This window comes from Carassius carassius, chromosome 31 (genome assembly GCF_963082965.1).
Source record: "Carassius carassius chromosome 31, fCarCar2.1, whole genome shotgun sequence".
Lineage (NCBI taxonomy): Eukaryota > Metazoa > Chordata > Actinopteri > Cypriniformes > Cyprinidae > Carassius > Carassius carassius.
Genome location: NC_081785.1, coordinates 23,171,411 through 23,192,992, shown reverse-complemented (window position 1 = coordinate 23,192,992; position 21,582 = coordinate 23,171,411). Strand labels below are relative to the sequence as shown.

The 21,582-nt window shown below is 43.3% G+C and overlaps 1 pseudogene; it reads left to right on the top strand.

Moving 5' to 3' along the window:
* The window catches only part of LOC132111950 (CAP-Gly domain-containing linker protein 4-like), a 59,202-nt pseudogene that overhangs the window by 2,708 nt on the left and 34,912 nt on the right, over positions 1 to 21,582 (top strand).

The window sequence follows — 21,582 nt, the reverse complement described above, 5'->3', positions numbered from 1 at the left end:
GAAGCCAGAGAGCTCCATTCATTTAATTGAAAATGAGGTTACTAGAAAACTAACGGTAAACGTGTAAAGTAAGATGTCAATGTCAATGTCACCTTTATTTATATAGCGCTTTAAACAAAATACATTGCGTCAAAGCAACTGAACAACATTCATTAGGAAAACAGTGTCAATAATGCAAAAATGATAGTTAAAGGCAGTTCATCATTGGATTCAGTTATGTCATCTCTGTTCAGTTAAATAGTGTCTGTGCATTTATTTGCAATCAAGTCAACGATATCGCTGTAGATGAAGTGTCCCCAACTAAGCAAGCCAGAGGCGACAGCGGCAAGGAACCGAAACTCCATCGGTGACAGAATGGAGAAAAAAACCTTGGGAGAAACCAGGCTCAGTTGGGGGGCCAGTTCTCCTCTGACCAGACGAAACCAGTAGTTCAATTCCAGGCTGCAGCAAAGTCAGATTGTGCAGAAGAATCATCTGTTTCCTGTGGTCTTGTCCTGGTGCTCCACTGAGACAAGGTCTTTACAGGGGATCTGTATCTGGGGCTCTAGTTGTCCTGGTCTCCACTGTCTTTCAGGGATGTAGAGGTCCTTTCTAGGTGCTGATCCAGCATCTGGTCTGGATATGTACTGGATCCGGGTGACTGCAGTGACCCTCTGATCTGGACACAGACTGGATCTGGTGGCCACGGTGACCTCGGAACAAGAGAGAAACAGACAAATATTAGCGTAGATGCCATTCTTCTAATGATGTAGCAAGTACATAGGTTGTTATGGGAAGTGTTTCCGGTTCCGGTTTACCTAATTAATGCAGCCTAAAAATCCTTTAACGGATTTGGATAATAAAAGCATATTAGTATGTTATGTGTATGCCAGGTTAAAGAGATGGGTCTTTAATCTAGATTTAAACTGCAAGAGTGTGTCTGCCTCCCGAACAATGTTAGGTAGGTTATTCCAGAGTTTGGGCGCCAAATAGGAAAAGGATCTGCCGCCTGCAGTTGATTTTGATATTCTAGGTATTATCAAATTGCCTGAGTTTTGAGAACGTAGCGGACGTAGAGGATTATAATGTAAAAGGAGCTCATTCAAATACTGAGGTGCTAAACCATTCAGGGCTTTATAAGTAATAAGCAATATTTTAAAATCTATGCGATGCTTGACAGGGAGCCAGTGCAGTGTTGACAGGACCGGGCTAATATGGTCATACTTCCTGGTTCTAGTAAGAACTCTTGCTGCTGCATTTTGGACTAGCTGTAGTTTGTTTACTAAGCGTGCAGAACAACCACCCAATAAAGCATTACAATAATCTAACTTTGAGGTCATAAATGCATGGATTAACATTTCTGCATTTGACATTGAGAGCATAGGCCGTAATTTAGATATATTTTTGAGATGGAAAAATGCAGTTTTACAAATGCTAGAAACGTGGCTTTCTAAGGAAAGATTGCGATCAAGTAGCACACCTAGGTTCCTAACTGATGACGAAGAATTGACAGAGCAACCATCAAGTCTTAGACAGTGTTCTAGGTTATTACAAGCAGAGTTTTTAGGTCCTATAATTAACACCTCTGTTTTTTCAGAATTTAGCAGTAAGAAATTACTCGTCATCCAGTTTTTTATATCGACTATGCAATCCATTAGTTTTTCAAATTGGTGTGTTTCACCGGGCTGCGAAGAAATATAGAGCTGAGTATCATCAGCATAACAGTGAAAGCTAACACCATGTTTCCTGATGATATCTCCCAAGGGTAACATATAAAGCGTGAAGAGTAGCGGCCCTAGTACTGAGCCTTGAGGTACTCCATACTGCACTTGTGATCGATAGGATACATCTTCATTCACTGCTATGAACTGATGGCGGTCATATAAGTACGATTTAAACCATGCTAATGCACTTCCACTGATGCCAACAAAGTATTCAAGTCTATGCAAAAGAATGTTGTGGTCAATTGTGTCAAACGCAGCACTAAGATCCAATAAAACTAATAGAGAGATACACCCACGATCAGATGATAAGAGCAGATCATTTGTAACTCTAAGAAGAGAAGTCTCAGTACTATGATACGGTCTAAATCCTGACTGGAAATCCTCACATATACCATTTTTCTCTAAGAAGGAATATAATTGTGTGGATACCACCTTTTCTAGTATCTTGGACAGAAAAGGGAGATTCGAGATTGGTCTATAATTAACTAGTTCTTTGGGGTCAAGTTGTGGTTTTTTGATGAGAGGCTTAATAACAGCCAGTTTGAAGGTTTTGGGGACATGTCCCAATGACAATGAGGAATTAATAATAGTCAGAAGAGGATCTATGACTTCTGGAAGCACCTCTTTCAGGAGCTTAGATGGTATAGGGTCTAACATACATGTTGTTGGTTTAGATGATTTAACAAGTTTATACAATTCTTCCTCTCCTATGGTAGAGAATGAGTGGAACTGTTCCTCAGGGGGTCTATAGTCAGGGGGTCTATAGTGCACTGTCTGATGTGATACTGTAGCTGACGGCTGAATGGTTGCAATTTTATCTCTAATAGTATCGATTTTAGAAGTAAAGTAGTTCATAAACTCATTACTGCTGTGGTGTTGGGAAATGTCAACACTTGTTGAGGCTTTATTTTTCGTTAATTTAGCCACTGTATTGAATAAATACCTGGGGTTATGTTTGTTTTCTTCTAAAAGAGAAGAAAAGTAATTGGATCTAGCAGTTTTTAATGCTTTTCTGTAGGATATGTTACTTTCCCGCCAAGCAATACGAAATACCTCTAGTTTTGTTTTCCTCCAGCTGCGCTCCATTTTTCGGGCTGCTCTCTTTAGGGTGCGAGTATGCGTATAAGACAACCTAGAAGAACCAAACAAAGTTAACCACAAATTTGATTGATGAATCAAAATAAAACAACGATTTCCAAAACGATCTAAACTATCCTCAATGTGCTAAACTACATTGACTAATTGAACTTAACCACGTGTACCTAAATAACCTGATGCCTGCACCAGTACAGTAACTGTCATGGAGGTGTTGTCTTGTTGTTTGCTGTGTTTGTCTGCTTCTTCTGCCTTTGTTTCTCCAGCGATCGACGATGTCTTCAGCTAAACACCTCGCCGATCGAAAGGGGGATATGTAGCAGAAATGACTCGAACCAGACAAATTAAAGAGTCGATCAGGGCTGTGTTTGAAACACGAGCCGAATTCCTCAGGAAGTCATAAAACATTATGTGCCACAAGTCCCAAGCAAGATAACCAACCAACCAAAGCTTTCACAGAATAGCTTTCAACATTAACACCACTAGAAAAATGATTGACAATTTCAATTCGGAGAAGAGATTTGTCAAATTTGTTGTTCGTAATTGATAAGCAACGCCGGACATCATGTGTAAACCCATGAGAGTACTACACAAGATCTTTTGACCCCCCCCCCCCCACCTAGCAGAACCAGACTGAAATTCCTAAGGGGGAAGGGGGCTTTGAACCTCTGGTCTCCACAGAAGTCTTTGTCAAGATAATGGCAAATAAACTGTCTTTTGTACATATATATGGACCAGAATGAACTCAAAAAGACTTATAAATGAATCAGTCCATCGCTTAACTCCATATTCATTTATATGTAACCCACACATTTGACTATCATGTTATAATAACTTATTGTGTATGTCTTTTAATAACTATGGGATAACTTAAGGATTCATAATCATGTTTAGTATGTTTGTGATGGAAACTGCTTGCTTGAAATAGTCCTGACAATCAAATATTTCTCAAATGTATCATAAATATGTTATAGGAATCATGTCCAAAATTATACCCTGCAAGAGCGGGAAAATTCGGACCACATGCTTGGTAAGATAAATATATGATTTATGATACCCCCGAGCCAAGACTATATCTGATTGGTCAAGACAACTTTTGAGGTGTGGCCAACAGGCCAGTTTAAATACCCAGGACACCATAACATGTAGCTTTTAGTCTTTAGCTTTGCTTCTGCTACTAGTCATGCCTGCTTTTAGTCTTTAGCTTTGCTTCTGCTACTAGTCATGCCTGCTTTTAGTCTCTAGCGTTTAGCTTCTGCTATTAGTCATGCCTGCTTTTAGTTTGCTTTTAGCTTTGCTTCTTAGCTTTAGCTTTTAGCCATGCTGTTTTTCATCATTGTTCTTTGAGTTCCTGCGTGCTTCATCCTGCACGCCTGCTGTTACTTAGCCACGATGAGAAGGAAACACCACCTAGTCTCGCCAAACTTTACTTCTTTTCTTTTCCATTTGAGAGTTTCGTGTTCTGAGTTAAGTTTTGTAATGTCGAGTCTCCGACGCCTGACCTCGGGTGCCCGTTCAACTTCAACCAGCCACACAACTCCATCTTCAGCCAACGTCCAACCAGGGCTTCTCAAGACGTCACTTCAACGACTACTGAACTTCCAGCCAATCAGCGACAACTTTACACAGGCAATGTACCTTCAGACATTTGTGCTGGTGTATCTAATATAATTTTTACCTCATTGAAGAACTCAATGCGAGGGTTAATTAAGTGCTTGATGGTTGTTCATGTCTATGCAATTTAACGTATTGCTGTAAACTTGGGATTCCACATTTCCATTCTCTTAAACTCATCTTTCCCTAACTTTCGATCTTCCTGCAACTTGTGTGAATGTGTGCGTGCGTGCGTTTATGTGTTAGATTAGTTTATATGTCTTAGATTTATCTAATAAAGCCTTATTCATATTGAAAAGAGAAGTATCTTGTGTTTTGTGCTTCCAAGTTAATGTCTTAAACTGCCGATCTTGTTACTGTGCTAATTGATAGTGTTTTCACTATACTTTGGATATTAATATCCAGGGCAGATTTGATGTTAAATGGTTCGTTCAGTGAATCGCAGGGCGTCTCAGTGATCAGCCGTGAAACAGTGATTCTGTTCAAATTCCCTTTAAAACCTTAAATGATTCCCTTTGAGCTAAATTGACCTGTTTCCCTTACAGTTGTTTGTTTAGCGTGACGCCCGTGACGTCACGCCCTTCCATTGAACAGATTGCACACAATATTCAGAGTTGATCTTGCCAAAGGCGTTTCCCCAAAGCGCTTGACGCAGCTCGAGTTCCTGAAGAGGAACTTTGTTTTTCTACCTCCACGAGTGCCATCTATTATTGCCTTGTTCATCTAAAAGTGCTCTTTCCCTTTAAACCTAACCAAAAAGCCATATGTGTGGACTGTACTACACAGTAGACATTAAATAATATGCATGTATGGTGTTATTACTACATTTTCGTGTCAATCCATATATTTACTGAAAACAATGTGCTGTTATTTTAATTCAGTGCAGAAAGAATAGATTGGTGTGGAAACGATCTCGTCACTGCTGCAGATTTGCTGTCGGACCGCAACCTAGTTTAGTGTGAACACTTTAATCCATTAACATGTGAAAAAAATGTGCACTGCAAACAGAGTAATGTGAACCTGGCATTATGTGTGTGCGCTGTGAGTGTGCATGAGCGCACGGTCTGAAGGAGAGTGCGCGAGCGCTGAATGGTTAAACACTGGCAATAATTAAAAGGTAATGCAACTTATAAACTTTAGTGACAATACTGCCCCAATTGTGCAAGTGACAATTCCTGTGTTAATTGTGCAGCTCGCTTATAGACAGACGTGATGTGTGGTGATTTGAAGCCATTTACTTATTTTTAAAGAGAGAAACAGAAGCATCATCAGCTTGAGTTTGAGCCTTTTTAGAGACTACCGTTCACTTATCCCAATATGATTATCGGCCGATAGTTATTGGTAGCCGATCAGTCAGAGCATTCCTAACGTCATTCATCAAAATGTCCTTTCACTTTCAGTTTAGCTCCTGTGAAAATGTTCTCATGCAAGCTTTTAAGTAAGTCACACACCAAAAATGATCAATCAGACTCTGCCTGCAGCTGTACAGAGATGGATTTATTTTTTTCCAGTCAGGCGGCTGTCTGGCCAATAAACAACTTATTTAAGTGAGTGAAGTGACATACAGCCAAGTACGGTGACCCATACTCAGAATACATGCTCTGCATTTAACCCAGCCAAAGTGCACACACAGCAGTGAACACACACCCGGAGCAGTGGGCAGCCATTTAAGCTGCGGTGCTCGGGGAGCAGTTGGATGTTTGGTGCAGTGCTCAAGAGCACCTCTGTCGTGGTACTGCCGGCCCGAGACTTGAACCCACAACCTTAGGGTTAGGAGTCAAACTCTCGAACCACTAAGCCACGACTTCCCCATTTAGCTGTTTTCTGAAATGTATCCTTATTTATGCAGTAAAGTTAAGACCCTAAATTGTGGACTTTGCTTAAGCTGCTGTAAAAGTGAAATATTGACAAGGTCACAGAAATTATTTTCCAATTTTCTACCTGTCAGCACTGATACATCATTCTCTCTCTCTACTCACTTCTAATTCACTCTCACACTTCACTTTAATTCACTTCAAACTGAGATATTTAACTGAATTTTGTTACAGATCACTCGGCAGGCTGAGGAGTAACAGACAGAAGGGTTTATTAATAGACACAAGCAGAGGAGCAGGTAGTGTTGGGTAGAGTGATGAATGGATCCGTGAGAGCTTGGGGAAGATGTCAGAGGAGGGAGGTGAACCACACACACACACTGGGGATCTTGATCTTCGGAGAATCGCTGGAGAGAGGTAAGTAGAGGAAGAGTTAGTCCTTTGAGTTAGCATACAGGTAAGACCTTGTCGCGAACGAGACCGGACGCTGATTGAGTGCGTGTGTGTGGTATTTATTGTGCCGAGGAGATTGGGTAATGATGAGGGTCAGGTGGAAGTGCTCAGTACTCAGGTGAGGGCGTGCATTGTGAATGAGTGGAGGTGGAACCTGGCGTGTTTGTAACAGTACCCCCCTCCCCACGGCCCGCTCCTGAGGGCAGAGGACCCTGACGACGTGGTGTACGTCCTCTTCCCCTGGGAGCTGGTCGGTCAGGATGATTGGAGTGGAAGGTGTCGAGTAAGTTAGGATCCAGGATATCGTTGCGTGGGACCCAGGAACGTTCCTCTGGACCGTATCCTTCCCAGTCCACTAGATATTCCAGTTGTCCACCACGCCGCCGGGAGTCCAGGATGTCACTAACTTCATAGGTCGCGCCGTCGTCTAGGAGGAGTGGAGGGGGGGCCTCGGTTTCGCCAGGTTCTGTGGAGGGAGAGACAGAAGGATGGTGAGGTTTAAGGAGAGACGCATGGAAGGTGGGGTGAATCCAGTACTCAGGGGGTAATTGGAGTTTGTAAGTGACCGGATTGATCTGCTGGAGGATGGTGAATGGGCCAATGAATCTGGGACTTAGCTTGCGGCAGGGCAGGCGCAGGTGGATGTCCTGGGTGGACAGCCAGACCTTCTGACCAGGTTGGTACGTTGGGGCCTCAGATCGGCGAAGGTCGGCTGTCGTCCTGCGTCTGCGTAAGGCCCACTGGAGTTGGTGGAGTGCCGCGTCCCAGACCCTCTCGCTCTCCCGGAACCAGTAATTGATGGCGGGGACATCCAAGGGTTCACCTGACCAGGGGAAGAGTGGAGGTTGGTAGCAGAGTACGCACTGGAATGGAGTGAGTCCAGTGGTAGGTTGACGAAGGGAGTTTTGTGCGTACTCGGCCCACCCAAGGAACTGGTTCCAGGAGTTCTGGTGGCCGTGACAGAAGGTACGGAGGAAGCGCCCAATCTCCTGGACCTTCCTCTCCGTCTGCCCGTTCGACTGGGGATGGTATACGGAGGACAGGCTGATGGCCACACCTAGGAGTGAGTGGAAAGCATTCCATACCCGGGATATCCTCTGGGATGCCAAAGTACCTGAAGACATGGTTAAATAACAGCTCGGTGGTTTCCATGGCCGTGGGCAGACCCTTCAGGGGGAGAAGACGACAGGATTTAGAAAATCTATCCACTATGACAAGAATGCAGGTATTATTATCTGAAGGAGGAAGATCGGTGATGAAATCCACCCCTAGGTGTGACCACGGGCGATTGGGAACGGGCAGAGGATGGAGCTTGCCTGATGGAAGATGGCGAGGGCTCTTGGATATGGCGCAGTTTGTGCATCCGTTCACGTACATCCTGACATCTGAGGCCATGTTGGGCCACCAGAAGCATTCCTTAAGCAACGAGAGGGTTTCATTGACCCCCGGGTGACCAGTGCCAAGAGATGTGTGAGCGGAGTGAATGAGTGGAGTGCACCGTGTCCTGGGAATATACTGATGTCCCGGTAGGCAACCCGGCAGGGTGTTCGTAGTAGGATTGGTAGGAGGAAGGGTCTCTGCAGACCAGGTAAAAGGAGAGACAATGACCTTTTCTGGAAAAATGGTTTCTGGTTCTTCGAGATTCTCTTCAGGGGAGTAACACCGGGACAGGGCGTCAGCCTTTACATTTTTCACCCCTGGGTGATATGAGATGGTAAAGTGGAAGCGGGTGAAGAATAATGCCCAGCGGGCTTGTCTTGGATTTAATCTTTTGGCCACTCGAAGATACTCCAGGTTTTTATGATCTGTGAGGACCAGAAAGGGGTGTTTGGCTCCCTCCAACCAGTGCCTCCATTCTTCTAAGGCCAACTTGATGGCCAACAACTCCTGGTTGCTGATATCATAGTTGACCTCTGCCGGGTTGAGTTTCCGGGAGAAGAAGGCGCATGGGTGGAGGCGACTGGGATTCCCCTGCTGCTGAGAAAGGACCGCTCCCATTCCGGTGGTTAAGGCGTTGACTTCCACGACGAAGGGTCGGTCGGGGTCGGGATGAACCAGGAGTGGGGTGGTTGTAAAGGCCTCTTTGAGGGTGTGGAAGGCCTCTGTGGCGGCAGGAGTCCAGGGGAGAGATTTGGGTTTGTTACGGAGGAGACTGGTGAGAGGGCTGGTGATAGTACTGAAGTTTTGGATAAACCGTCTATAGAAGTTGGCAAAGCCAAGGAACCGTAGTAACTCTTTGATGGTGGTTGGAGTGGGCCAATCTTTGACGGCATTTACCTTCCCCTCGTCCATCCGGATGCCACTGCTGCTGATTTTGTATCCAAGGAACTGCACTGAGGGCTGATGGAAAGAGCACTTCATCTATATCATCTATGTAGACGAGGACGAACTTGGACGGAGGGGGCGTTAACAAGTCCATACGGCATCACGCAGTATTCATAGTGGTCAGTAGGGGTTATGAAGGCTGTTTTCCACTCCCCCTGTGCCCCCCTCTCGTATCCGGATGAGGTTATAGGCACTGCGGAGGTCCAACTTGGTGAAAACAGTGGCACCACGGAGATGTTCCAAGGCAGCTGGGACGAGGAGAAGTGGGTACCTGAACTTGACAGTGATATTGTTGAGAGCCCAATAATCAATGCATGGTCTTAAACCTCCGTCCTTTTTCTCCACAAAGAAGAAACTCGAAGCAGCAGGGGAGGTAGATGGATGAATATTACCCTGGGCCAGCACCTCCTAGATGTATTCCTCCATGGCCTTCTCCTCCATAATGGATAGGGGGTATATCCTTCCTTTAGGCACTGGTTCACCTGGCAGCAGAGCGATGGCACAGTCCCACGGCCGGTGTGGAGGCAGCTTGGAAGCCCGTTTGGGGCAGAAGACGTCACTGAAGGAGGCGTAGCAGGTAGGGATGGCGATGGATTGGTTTTCCACTGGGCTCTCTATTGAAGTGGAACAAACTGGAAGAGGTTCAGGGGAAGATGTGGCCGGAACTGGACAACCTGAGATGCAGCTCTTGAAACAGGCGTCGCCCCACTTCAGGACTTCGCCTGTTTTCCAGGAGATTACGGGATTGTGCTGCTCTAACCACGGGTGCCCTAGAGTCACGTCAGCGGTGGATTCCTCCAGAACCAGCAGATGGATTTCCTCATGATGGAGTAGTCCGGTTTGGAGGGAAATGGGACCCACACTATGACGCACGCATCTTCTGCTTAACGGTTTGCCGGTGGTAGTGTGGACTTGGTAGGCTGATGGCGTTGCTGTGGTAGCGAGCTTGAGCTGACGGCAGAGGGCGTCGGAGATGAAGTTGCCGGCTGACCCAGAATCGAGGAGGGCGGAAACTGGAAGAGATATGTCAGCGGCAGTAAGTGTCACAACAGTGTTGAGTGGTTTCATTTGGTATCTTGAAGGGAGAATGGCACTCACCATGGGACGAGGAGGAAGGACAGGGCATACAGCGATGGCATGCCCCGGAGCTGCACAGTAGAGGCACAGATTCTGGACCAGCAGTCTTTGTCTTTCAGCCATAGAGAGACGATATGATTCCACTAGCATGGGTTCTCTGGCTGGTTCTGGGGAGCTGACGGCCTCTGGTCGGCAGAGTGATGTAGAGGAATACGCCTGGCCCTGGTGCTCTTCTAAGCACGACTGCATACGGGTGGCGAAGCGGATGGACAGCTGGATGAATCGTTCAAGCGCGATGGTGTCCTCGTATGCAGCGAGATGCAACCGAACTCAAGGTTCCAATCCCTGACGGTAGGTAGTCCGTAAAGCCTGTTCGTTCCATCCACTGGAGGCCGCTAGAGTCCTAAACTGAAGGGCATATTCATTGACAGACATTTTTCCCTGTTTGAGATTATACAGCTTCTCACCAATGGAAGAGTCCCAAGCTGGTCTGCCAAAAACTTCTCGGAAATGGTCGATGAAGCTGGAATAAGACTGGACAACTGGGTTATTTTGAGTCCTTATTGAATCTGCCCACAGTAGTGCTTTACCTTGCAGTTGAGAAATTACAAAGGCTACCTTGGATCTCTCGGTGGGGTACAAGTGCGGTTGCATCTCCAGGACCAGCAAGCATTGTAGGAGGAAACCGCTGCACTCCTCCGCCGAACCAGAGTAGGGTGCGTGTGTGTGGTCTTTACGGTGCCGAGGTGATTGGGTAATGATGAGGGTCAGGTGGAAGTGCTCAGTACTCAGGTGAGGGCGTGCGTTGTGAATGAGTGGAGGTGGAACCTGGCGTGTTTGTAACAAATTTGAGTGATCGGGCTCATGCTCAACATGGATAAATCAAAATGAATAGGATATTGAATAATAATTTATGTTGACTCTAGTTTATTTTTAGTTTCTGAGGTTGTTTAAAGATCTTACAGATCTGACTGCTTTGTTCTGCAGAGTTCTTTTTCTTTGACCCAAATTATCCTCTGTGTCGGGAAGTTCTGTTGGATCCACAGACCACTGTTCCCGAGCTCTTCGCTGTTCTCAGACAGTGGGTTCCTCAAGTCCAGCATAATATTAGTGTCACTGGCAATGAGGTCTTCTGAGTGTCAATCTCATGTTTTTTAAAGATGATATGAAATGCAATGATTCACATTTGAATGAAACTGACAAATTTTAGATTTTTTCAGCGTCTATACAATAATAAAGATGACTAACACCCCCCTTCCCCCAAAAATAAATAAAATAATAAATAAATAAATCTGTTATTTAAATTAAATTAACAATTAACTGAGTCTTGAATTAATTAAAACTTAGCAGAACTTAGCAGAACTTGCAGGTTCAAAACAATCACTTCAGGATACGTTAAACTGTATTAATTTTACAAATACAGAAAAAAAAGTACAAATAAAATAAATATTCCTACAGCGATTGAAGGATATCGCATTATCTTTAAATAAAACTTTACACACACAAAAAAAAATGTATATATATATATATATATATATATATATATATATATATATATATATATATATATATATATATATATATATATATATATATATATATAAATGTAAATTGTGCATAATAAAAAAAATAAATAAAAATAAAAAAAATTGCCGGAGATCACATCAAGGATCAAATTAAAAAGTTTTATCTTTAATTTAATGGCAATTTTGTTTTTCAATTTTGTTTTTCTGAGCAAAAATAAATATCATAAATTTTTCCCTGATTTACAGAAGATACACACTAAAATGTAATTCAGTGTAACATACTTGTGAGGCTAATTTACAACAAAAATCAATTTATGAAATATTAAAAGACTAATTACCTTCACCTCAAATACTAATAAGTTGTAATTATTATTATCATTTTTTATTTATTTATTTAATTTTAATTCTGCCTTCATGTCCTGATTTTCCTCTAGTCTTGAGGCAGGATCATGACAGGCCCGTGTTTTGTGTACAAGCACATGGCCTTGTCTTTGGGCCATGTGCTTGTGTTGTCTCGTTTCCTTGCCCCGCCCCCCTTGTTACCCTAGTTTTGTCATTATTGATTTACCTGTTCCACCTGTTATGTCATTATTAGTCCTCCTATTTATTTCCCCTTGTGTTTGCTGTCCTGTGCCGGTTCATTGTTAATCAATGTGAGAGCTGTCCGTAAGTAAGTCTGTTGAGAGTCTTGTCTAAGTAGTTGTTTGATCCTGTTTCTGTTTTAGTCTAGTTTGTCAAGTGTTAGTCTAGTTTCGTCATCTCACGTCTGTCTAGCCCTTGTTTTGCCCCCTCGTGGGTTTTGTTTTCCCTGTTTTCTGTCACCAATAAACCTAGTGTGTCCTGCATTCTGTCTGCGATTGGGTTCTACCTCCACCCTCATAACAGATTAACACCATTAAGCACCATTCACAATTTCTTCAGAAGATGTAAAAATCTAGTTAGAAAATCTAAATTGTCCAGAGGAAAGGAATGTAATTACTGTACATTTTGATGAAAATATTGTATAAATCTTTTATTTTTCTTCTGAAAAATATTCACTGATTAATTGTGCGCAACAAGGCCAGTTTATTTAACATCTAAACAGGGTCAATTTTAATTTCATGTTTTCTTGCAGTTGTCATAAAACATACCCACACAACTTCCCCACCCTGAGTTCAGTGTCAGGCTCTGTTGACCTAAATATTATCTTTGCAGACAGTGTGTGTCTCTGTCAGCATGCAATTTTTAGCTGGATGTCCTTGCTGTATCTATTCAAGTGGGAAATTTTGTGTTCTGTAGATTCTGAATAGAGGCTGTGGTGTCAATGACAGAGATGGTCTCTCTGACATGACTTTGCTGCACTACTAATGTAAGGCAGGAGCTCCAGGAATAGGTGAGCGTGTATTCAATAAAAAAAAAAAAAACATTATAGTGATTAATAGGACCGATCTTTGATACAGGACTTGTGATAACTGGAAAAAGAATCTATATGAAATCACATCTGATCTCAGGTGATGCTGAGAGTGCTGCCGGTTTCGCCCGCCAGCTGTTGTTGCTGGGAGCCGAGCCATCCTTACGCAGCCGCTGGACCAACATGAATGCTCTTCACTACGCCACATATTTCGACGTCCCTCCTCTCATCCGAGTGCTTCTGCAGGCTTCACAGTCAGGAGGTGAGGAGAGATAATGGAATGACAGTGGGAATCAAAATAGCAGTTTGAATGTCATGGCAAACTCAAGTGCTTGTGTGATGATGTCCATATGTGGTCTGTTGGGTTTCAGAAGTGGATGCGACCTGCAGTGATTTTGAATTCGGCACTGCGCTGCACATTGCCGCCTCGAACCTGTCTACCTCTGCAGTGAAGTGTCTGCTGGAGCTGGGAGCCAACCCCCCTTTTAGGGTTTGTGATCTTCTGTACAGCTACTAACAACGCAAACTTTAATCAAGCTTTCTGTGTTTGTTTTTCAAGTGTTTATTGTAAATCTGCATTATCATATTGGAGCTGTGACACCTCAAGTAGTACACATGTTCACTTTGCAGGAGAGCAATGTCTGCAACCAAATTCTGGTTCGAAACTGGTCTATGTCATGCCTTGTTCCCCATAACTTTCAAAACTTGCAAAAGATAATTATGTATATATATATATATATATATATATATATATATATATATATATAAATTATAACACACAGCAAATTTTGGTCTCAGTACGCCAAACCGTTGTGGAGATATAGCCTCACATCCATTTTTATGTGCTTTTCGTAGAATTCCTTTGTGTGGTATTCGGGAAGGGTGGGACGAATCGACTTGAATTCCATAACTTTTTGCCAGCATGGTCTGAAGATGATCTGAGCCAATTTTGGTGAGAATCAGACTAACAGTCTAGGACGAGTTCGAAAAAGTAGATTTTACGAACATTTAAAAATAGCGAAAAAAATTAACCTATTTTTTTATTTTTGGTGTTCATTCGACTTGGCATGAGCCAAGGATTCAGAGGAAATAGTAATATTCTGGCTTATGGTTCAAAAGTTATTAGCATAAACATGAGTGCAACTTTGGACAAGTAGTGGCACTACAGAGTTTGAGTTCGAGACTCCAAATTTGCTATGGTGACTTTTCTCACTGTCCTCTATTAGTATGCCAAATTTCACAACTTTCTCGAAAGCAGTTTTATGGGCTGCCATAAACTTGTGGCGGAAGAAGAAAAAAGAAATTGTTTTAGATGGATGGTTGAGTAGATAGTTTGGTAGATAAATGGATATATTATTAGATGAACACACAGGGTCAGGCTGACGCATACACTCACACATTCACAGCCAGCTTTATTATTTTCCTTTCAGTCTGTCTCATCAGCACAGCGGTAGATTAGCCATGCTCATTTCTCTCCCTGAACTCATTTTACACTCACGTAGCATCATTGCCAGGGGTCAATCACTTCACAAACAGCAGATGTCACTGAATTATTGATATTACTTAAGCTTTTGTAAAATGCATGCATTTCATTTCAGCAGGCCTTTTAGTAGGGCGTTAGTCAGAGAGGTTTGTTTGCATGTAAAGGGTTATATCAGCATTGCTGCCAGAACATAGAATAGGAACTGTGTGATGTACTGTAGCAGTTTTTTATTTATTTTTTTATTTTTTTGTCTCTATGTTGTGAGGCAGCCAGAGTTTTCCATCCTCCTTTTTTTACCCCACGTTATCTCTGCCAGTACCATGCCTTGTTTTTCCCAATGTTTTTTCTTTGGGCATCTGTCCATTGCTCATCAGTCAGGAGATGATTTTTGAGCTCGGATTTTGTTTCTCAAATGACACTCTAATAGAGATATCGTCAGTGTGGGAAAACATTCATCAAATCATCTGATAACATCATAGCGACAAGCTTGGCAGACTTTCTTGTAAGTGAGAATGTTCTGGAGCAGCTGAGGTTTAGCCATAAAAATATTCCTTGTTGCCAAGCAACAACACTGACAATAGGAAACAAAGGTAGAATATGTGAGAAGGAGTTTGGAAAATAGCACACTGTTGTTGTTCACCGTCACCCAATTACTCCTGTTTTGCTTTATATTGGCCAAAAACATTTTTATATTGCAACCTATAATCCTTTTTTTTCATCTTCATTCATTGTCTCTTACAATGTTATTTCATACGCCTAAATGTGGAGTTATATTACCATCTTTCATCTCTCTGACATGGAACTCTTCATCATTATGATGCTGAAATGGAATAGTTGATCTTTGTACAGTCACTTTTGTTAACCACTAGGGTGCAGTCTTGGGCAGTGCAAATGAGGTACACTGGGAGCACTCAAGTGGGTTGAACCTTTTTCTTTAAGGTGTAGGGTCAGCTTCAGTTTCAGAAAATATAATGTTGTTTGCTCTTTGATACCAGAGGAACATGATCAAATATCACCTTTGAATAATTTTGGAAATTCCTGCATTACATAAGCAGAGATTGAAGCAGTGAATTGTTTCACACTAATTACGTATGGAAAAAATAATATATATGTAGTAATATATGTAATAATAATTATTATTATTATTATTTTTTCTTTTTTTCTTTGCCTGCCGTGGTCATTCCAATACTGAGCTTCATTAATTTTATCTTCTGAGGATCATCATTAGCAAACCCCCTCAGGCCTTCTGAACAGAAGACGTTTTCATTTGGTGACATGAAATGATAATTCAGTACTGTGTACATGTATGTACATGTATGTGCTCATACTTGGCATGTCTATTTGAATTTATGCACAATTAACTATACAGGAAATAGATTAGAAGATGAGCAATGCATGAAACCTCTGATTATTGACTAAATTACCATATTTTCTCCTGTCACGATGATCGTGATAAACATTTATTCAGCACCATTTTATATGCAGTTCAACTTTAACTTTAGCTGATGGGGATATAGCCTAAGCACAGGTTAGAAGGGTGCTACTTTCTACTAGTCAGCATATCTCCCATCACTGTGTGCCTACACCATCCATCTCTTGGATATTTTTTAGTACTGACGAACTCAAACCGAGTCACAACCTTTGTAGTTCGTTTTCAGGAACTCGAGCTGCGTCAAGCGCTTTGGGGAACGTCCCTGACGAGACTGACTCTGAATATCGTGTGCAGTCTGTCCAACGGAAGGGCGTGACGTCACGGGCGGGGTGACGTAGCGACCAGGAAGCTATAAAAGCACGTGCCCTGCAGCTGGCTTCAGCTTCGCGTCTGTCAGCAAGCGCTCTGTGTGTGCATGTCAAAAGTCTGTCCCGTTGGTCCTATTTATTGTTGTCTGTCTCCTAAGCATTAAAAATATCGCTAGAACAGCTCAATATGCCTAAAGTAAAAGACCAAACGTGAGGGGCGATTCCAAGCCACGTTATAGATTGTGTGTTCCTCCCTGCCCTCGCTACATTACGTGTGGGGATACACACAGTTTATGCGTGGCTTGCCTGGGATCGAAGCACGCTGAGTCGGCTCTCGAGGAGGCTGACTGTCCGCATTGTGAACGATTGCCAATGCGGACGCTTCGATCCCGGAGGGCTCTCTTCGAGGAGGGAGCCTTCACCAGCATTCCCCGCGGTGCTGGCCCCCGCTTCTGCCGAGGCAGAACGGCTGCTGCACTCGTGGGGTTCGCAGGTGGATCTGTCAGAGGGAATGGAGACCGGCTAGTCCTTATCTCCTTCCTCATCTGCCAGATCCGGCGCCCAAACCCTGGGTTCAGAAGCACGCTCGTCGGTTTCTTCCCCCCAGGGTGAGGGATCAGCTCTTCACCTCTCTTCCTCTGAGGAGGTCGATGTGGAGACTGTTGCTGGGGATTTGCCACCCCTGTCGCCCCAATATGAGGAGCTTTTAGAGGTGGTTACACGTGCAGTTGATAAATTAAAAATCTAATGGCCAGCTGAAAAACATTCTGAGTCACAGAGAAGCAAGTTAGATGAACGCTTTCTGCGGCCGAGGCAACTACCTCCACGTCAGAGCCTACCATTCTTTCCCGATCTCCACGAAGAAATATCGAGATCATGGAATCACCCTTATTCGACCCGCCTCTTTGGCCCGATTCACTATACTATGGCTATTATTGAAGAGCTTAGAAAGACCGCTGATCTCTCCCTCTGCGCCACTAAAGAGACCGCTCGCGCAATTGGGCGGTCTATGGCAGCCTTAGTGGCCGTGGAGAGGCATTTATGGCTGACCCTGTCAGAAATCAAGGAAAGAGACAGGGTCTGCCTCCTGGACGCCCCACTTCAGCCTTCTGGCCTGTTTGGCGACAGGAGGCACGAAAGCAGGCGGCGGCGTTCCAGAATTTCCTCCCTCGTCGCTCTCGTGGTGCATCTGGGCGGGAGATGACCACGCCACATGCCGGCTCCTCATATAGGGAAGCGCAAAAACAGAGTGTCGGGGACTTCCAAATCTAAAAAGCCCGATTTTAGAACAGTTATTGAGGCCCGGAAGTCCTCGACAAAAAGATCCTGACACCAGTGGCTTAAGGATCCTGAGGGTAGCCCCTACTGGGGTAGAGCGCGGTCCACCTCATTATACGGTGCCCGCCTCACCTCAGTGCCCTCAGAAGGTCGGTCTGGCAACCCTGCCAGAGTTTCAGGGCGCAGCGGCCTCCAGCGAGCGCTGCTCCCAGTTATTTCCGCCCGCGAGCGTAGCGGAGCTGGGATGCAAGCCGCCCCTTCGGGGGCCTCTTACACCAGAGGTCAGTCTCGAGAGACTGATTCCCTTAATAGATTATTTAGCAGCGTGGAAACTACTGCCAAATGTATCTCAGTGGGTCCTGCGTACAATAGAAAATGACTACTGCATTCAGTTCGGTCATCCACCGCCGAAGTTCAACGGGGTTACACCGACAGTAGTCGGCCCCCGGCAGGCTCTGGTTATGGAACAAGAAGTGAATACGCTATTAAGGAAGGAGGCCATCGAGGTGGTCCCTCCTCTAGACAGGGAATCCGGGTTTTACAGCCGGTATTTCATAGTTCCAAAGAAGGATGGGGGGTTGCGTCCGATCTTAGACTTACATCACCTGAAAATGTGTAGATGCGGCTCTGGTATCCCTCCGTATGCAGGGCGTCCGCATTCTAAATTATATCGATGATTGGTTGAGTCTAGCTCAATCAGAGCAGATGGCGGTTCGACATCGAGATGTCGTTCTCGCACATATGGGGGAGCTGGGTTTGAGACTAAATGCCAAGAAGAGTGTACTTTCTCCAGTTCAGAGAACCACCTATCTAGGCGTAGTGTGGAATTCGACCACGATGCAGGCACGTCTGTCTCCTGCTCGGATCGAGTCAATCCTCACATCAGTTGAGAGAGTCAAAGAGGGCCAGTCACTCACTGTCAAACAATTTTAGAGATTGTTAGGTCTGATGGCAGCTGCGTCCAATGTGATACCTTTTGACCTGCTGTACATGAGACCCCTACAGTGGTGGCTCAAGTCCAAGGGCTTTTCCCCCGAGGGGAAATCCACTTCGAGTTATCAAGGTCACGCGGCGATGCCTTCGTGCCTTAGACATGTGGAAGAAACCTTGGTTCTTGAATCAGGGCCCGGTGCTGGGAGCTCCTTGTCGCCGTGTAACGCTAGCGACAGAGCGTCCCTCACCGGTTGGGGTGCGTCATGAGTGGCCACCCTGCCCGCGGTCTGTGGAGTGGTCGCCATCTGACATGGCACATCAATAGCATATTAGTTTTAGTTTTTACAAAAATAAATATATATATATATATAGCATTGAAACAATTTTCACTTTTCACTTGTAAATTCCACAAATTATTACAAAGAAATTACTTAAGAAAGACTTGAGACTTGATCTGATGTAAAATGTACTCTAATAATCTCTTTTATGTATGTATGTGTCTATGCATAATTGTATTTATTTATTTACTTATTTTTACAGTTTAAAGCTGAACACGTAGCATTTCAATGTATCCCTCCAGTTGAGCATGTGCAAAGAAAAGTGTCTTAATAGATCATGAAAAGTGAAGCCAAACCATTTTGATCACCACCTGGTGGCGCGCTGTCATAAACCCTGCCCTGCATATAAACACTGGGACAGCAAATTACCCTTCAAATAAATTTTTCCCAAAGATTGTTTTCGGTCAGCCGTAATTTTAAATACATTTTAGTTTTAAAGTTTAAAAAAAAGTGAGGTGACATTCAGCCAAGTATGGTGACCCATACTCAGAATTCGTGCTCTGCATTTAACCCATCCGAAGTGTACACACACAGAGCAGTGAACACACACACACACTGTGAACACACACCCAGAGCAGTGGGCAGCCATTTATGCTGCGGCGCCCGGGGAGCAGTTGGGGGTTCGATGCCTTGCTCAAGGGCACCTAAGTCCTGGTATTGAGGGTGGAGAGAGCACTGTACATGCACTCCCCCAACCTACAATTCCTGCCAGCCCGAGACTCAAACTCACAACCCTTCGATTGCGAGTCCAACTCGCTAACCATTAGGCCACGACTTTCTTTTGCTATAGTAAATCTACATATTCACATTTACATGCGAGCACCGACAAGCACGTGAGGTTGTCATAGTGACCACATACTTTGCATGCAAATTACTGCTGCGCTTCTATTTTTCCACACTAAACTTAGCAATAAACACATTGCACAATAAACATGTCTGTCAAAACAATCTTAAAGGAGGCTTTTATTAAATCAAGGAGTTAATGACTTATCCACTGTTTTTAAAACAGACATTTGTTGGGCTTGATTCAAGTTGATGCACAATGAGGTGCACACTTTCTATTTAGTACTACTGAATTGACAATAAATAGTTATATTCGATTTGGATGTAAATGGTCAGCATACAAAAGGTGGCATAGTCAGCATAAAAATGTGGATCACCTTTTTCTGATTGTTCGGGTCCGGTATCATAAAGCATGGCATTGATATCTTCATCTGATTTCTCTGCAGTTCGTGTACGTTGTTAAATGATGAACATCATTTTATAACACACAACAGGTAAGCATTACCGTTAAGTCTATTATCCACCAAAATGCACATTTGTTACATGACAATTCTTGAGATTGTGGGAGACGTTAAGTTTGTTTTGATTTGTTAATTTACTTACAACAACAATTTAAAATGTATTAACTTTTACATGTACTATTATTATATCCATTTTTACTTCATAGAAAATTTTTATTCTATCTCTGAATGAATTTCATCCATGAGGCCTTAACATGCTAAGTAGGTAGCTCACTAGATTTGGGAACATAGCTTTTGTCTCACGCTGTTTTCGTAAAAGACCCAATTGATGTATGGAGCTGCATGAGGCACGACATCACCCAGCGGAGTTGTTTATCTATGATCCCATTACAAATTGAGAGCCCTTAGTTTCCAGTTGTCTGGAGTCATACATTTATATGTGTCTGAAGATGGAAAACAACTCCAACACACCATGCCGTCTAATAAATGTGTGGTACATCAAACCCTTTCAGCTTTTCACAATGCAAAGAGCTCTCTAAATAGATGTCCCAAACATGGACACTACCATCCACATATTAATGAGCACAGTGTATGGCGCAGGTGAAATGGGCAAGAACATTAAGCCTAAAGCCCACAGAGAGCCAATGGGCCGAGGAAAAGTGAAACACAGTTACTGCTCGCCAGCCAAGCCATGTCAAGGACAACACATTTGTTTTTGCCATCTTCCTTGCCTGGTTCCAGCTCGGTGCCTGCCACAACACATTGTTGGATAAGACAGAAGGGCACAATAAGTCCACTACTCATGCAGTTGGCTGTGTAATACATTTACAAATGGTGTTGAGCCATGCTGCAGTAGAGACATTGAACTGTTTGGCTGGAGGGGGCTGATGAGACATACTGTTAAACATTTGCACAAGTTGGCTTGCCATGGCTTGCCATTCAGTGATTCAGTTTAGCTTGCACACACATGATGCTTATAACTACAGTATTTTCTAGAAATAAAGTCACACTGGTCAAAATTGCAAAGCAAAAAGAAAAAAAAGAAGAAAAAAACACATCGTTGTGTGAGTCACATTGTATTAATACAATCAGAAATAATGTGAAATACCGGTAAATAAACCAAAGCATATTTTTGTTCTCCTCACTCCACAACAAATTTTAATTTAATAGTATTCTGAACTGAACAGGAATGGAAAAATGTGAAAAGTCTGAAACAAATATTAATTATAGTGGCATTCAGTATAATCAACTATCATTATAAATGCCTGCCTAAATGCCTGCCTAAATTAAATAGTGAATCTGAAATTAGGAGTGTGTGGGAAATGTCCCATTTAAATGAACTTGGGCTTATGTAACCTCTTGTCATTCTTCACAAATCCAAATGTGTGCATTGTGTGCATGTTTTGTTTGCTTGATGTTATAATTGCATTATATAAGTTGCTTTGTAATATAGGTCGCAGGACATTTCAGATAATAAAGAGTTCTAGGACAGTTAAGCTGTTTACAAAATGGTGTAGCTTTTCCCGTAAGAAGCTATTTTCTTTTAACAGTTAGCACTTTAGCATTACT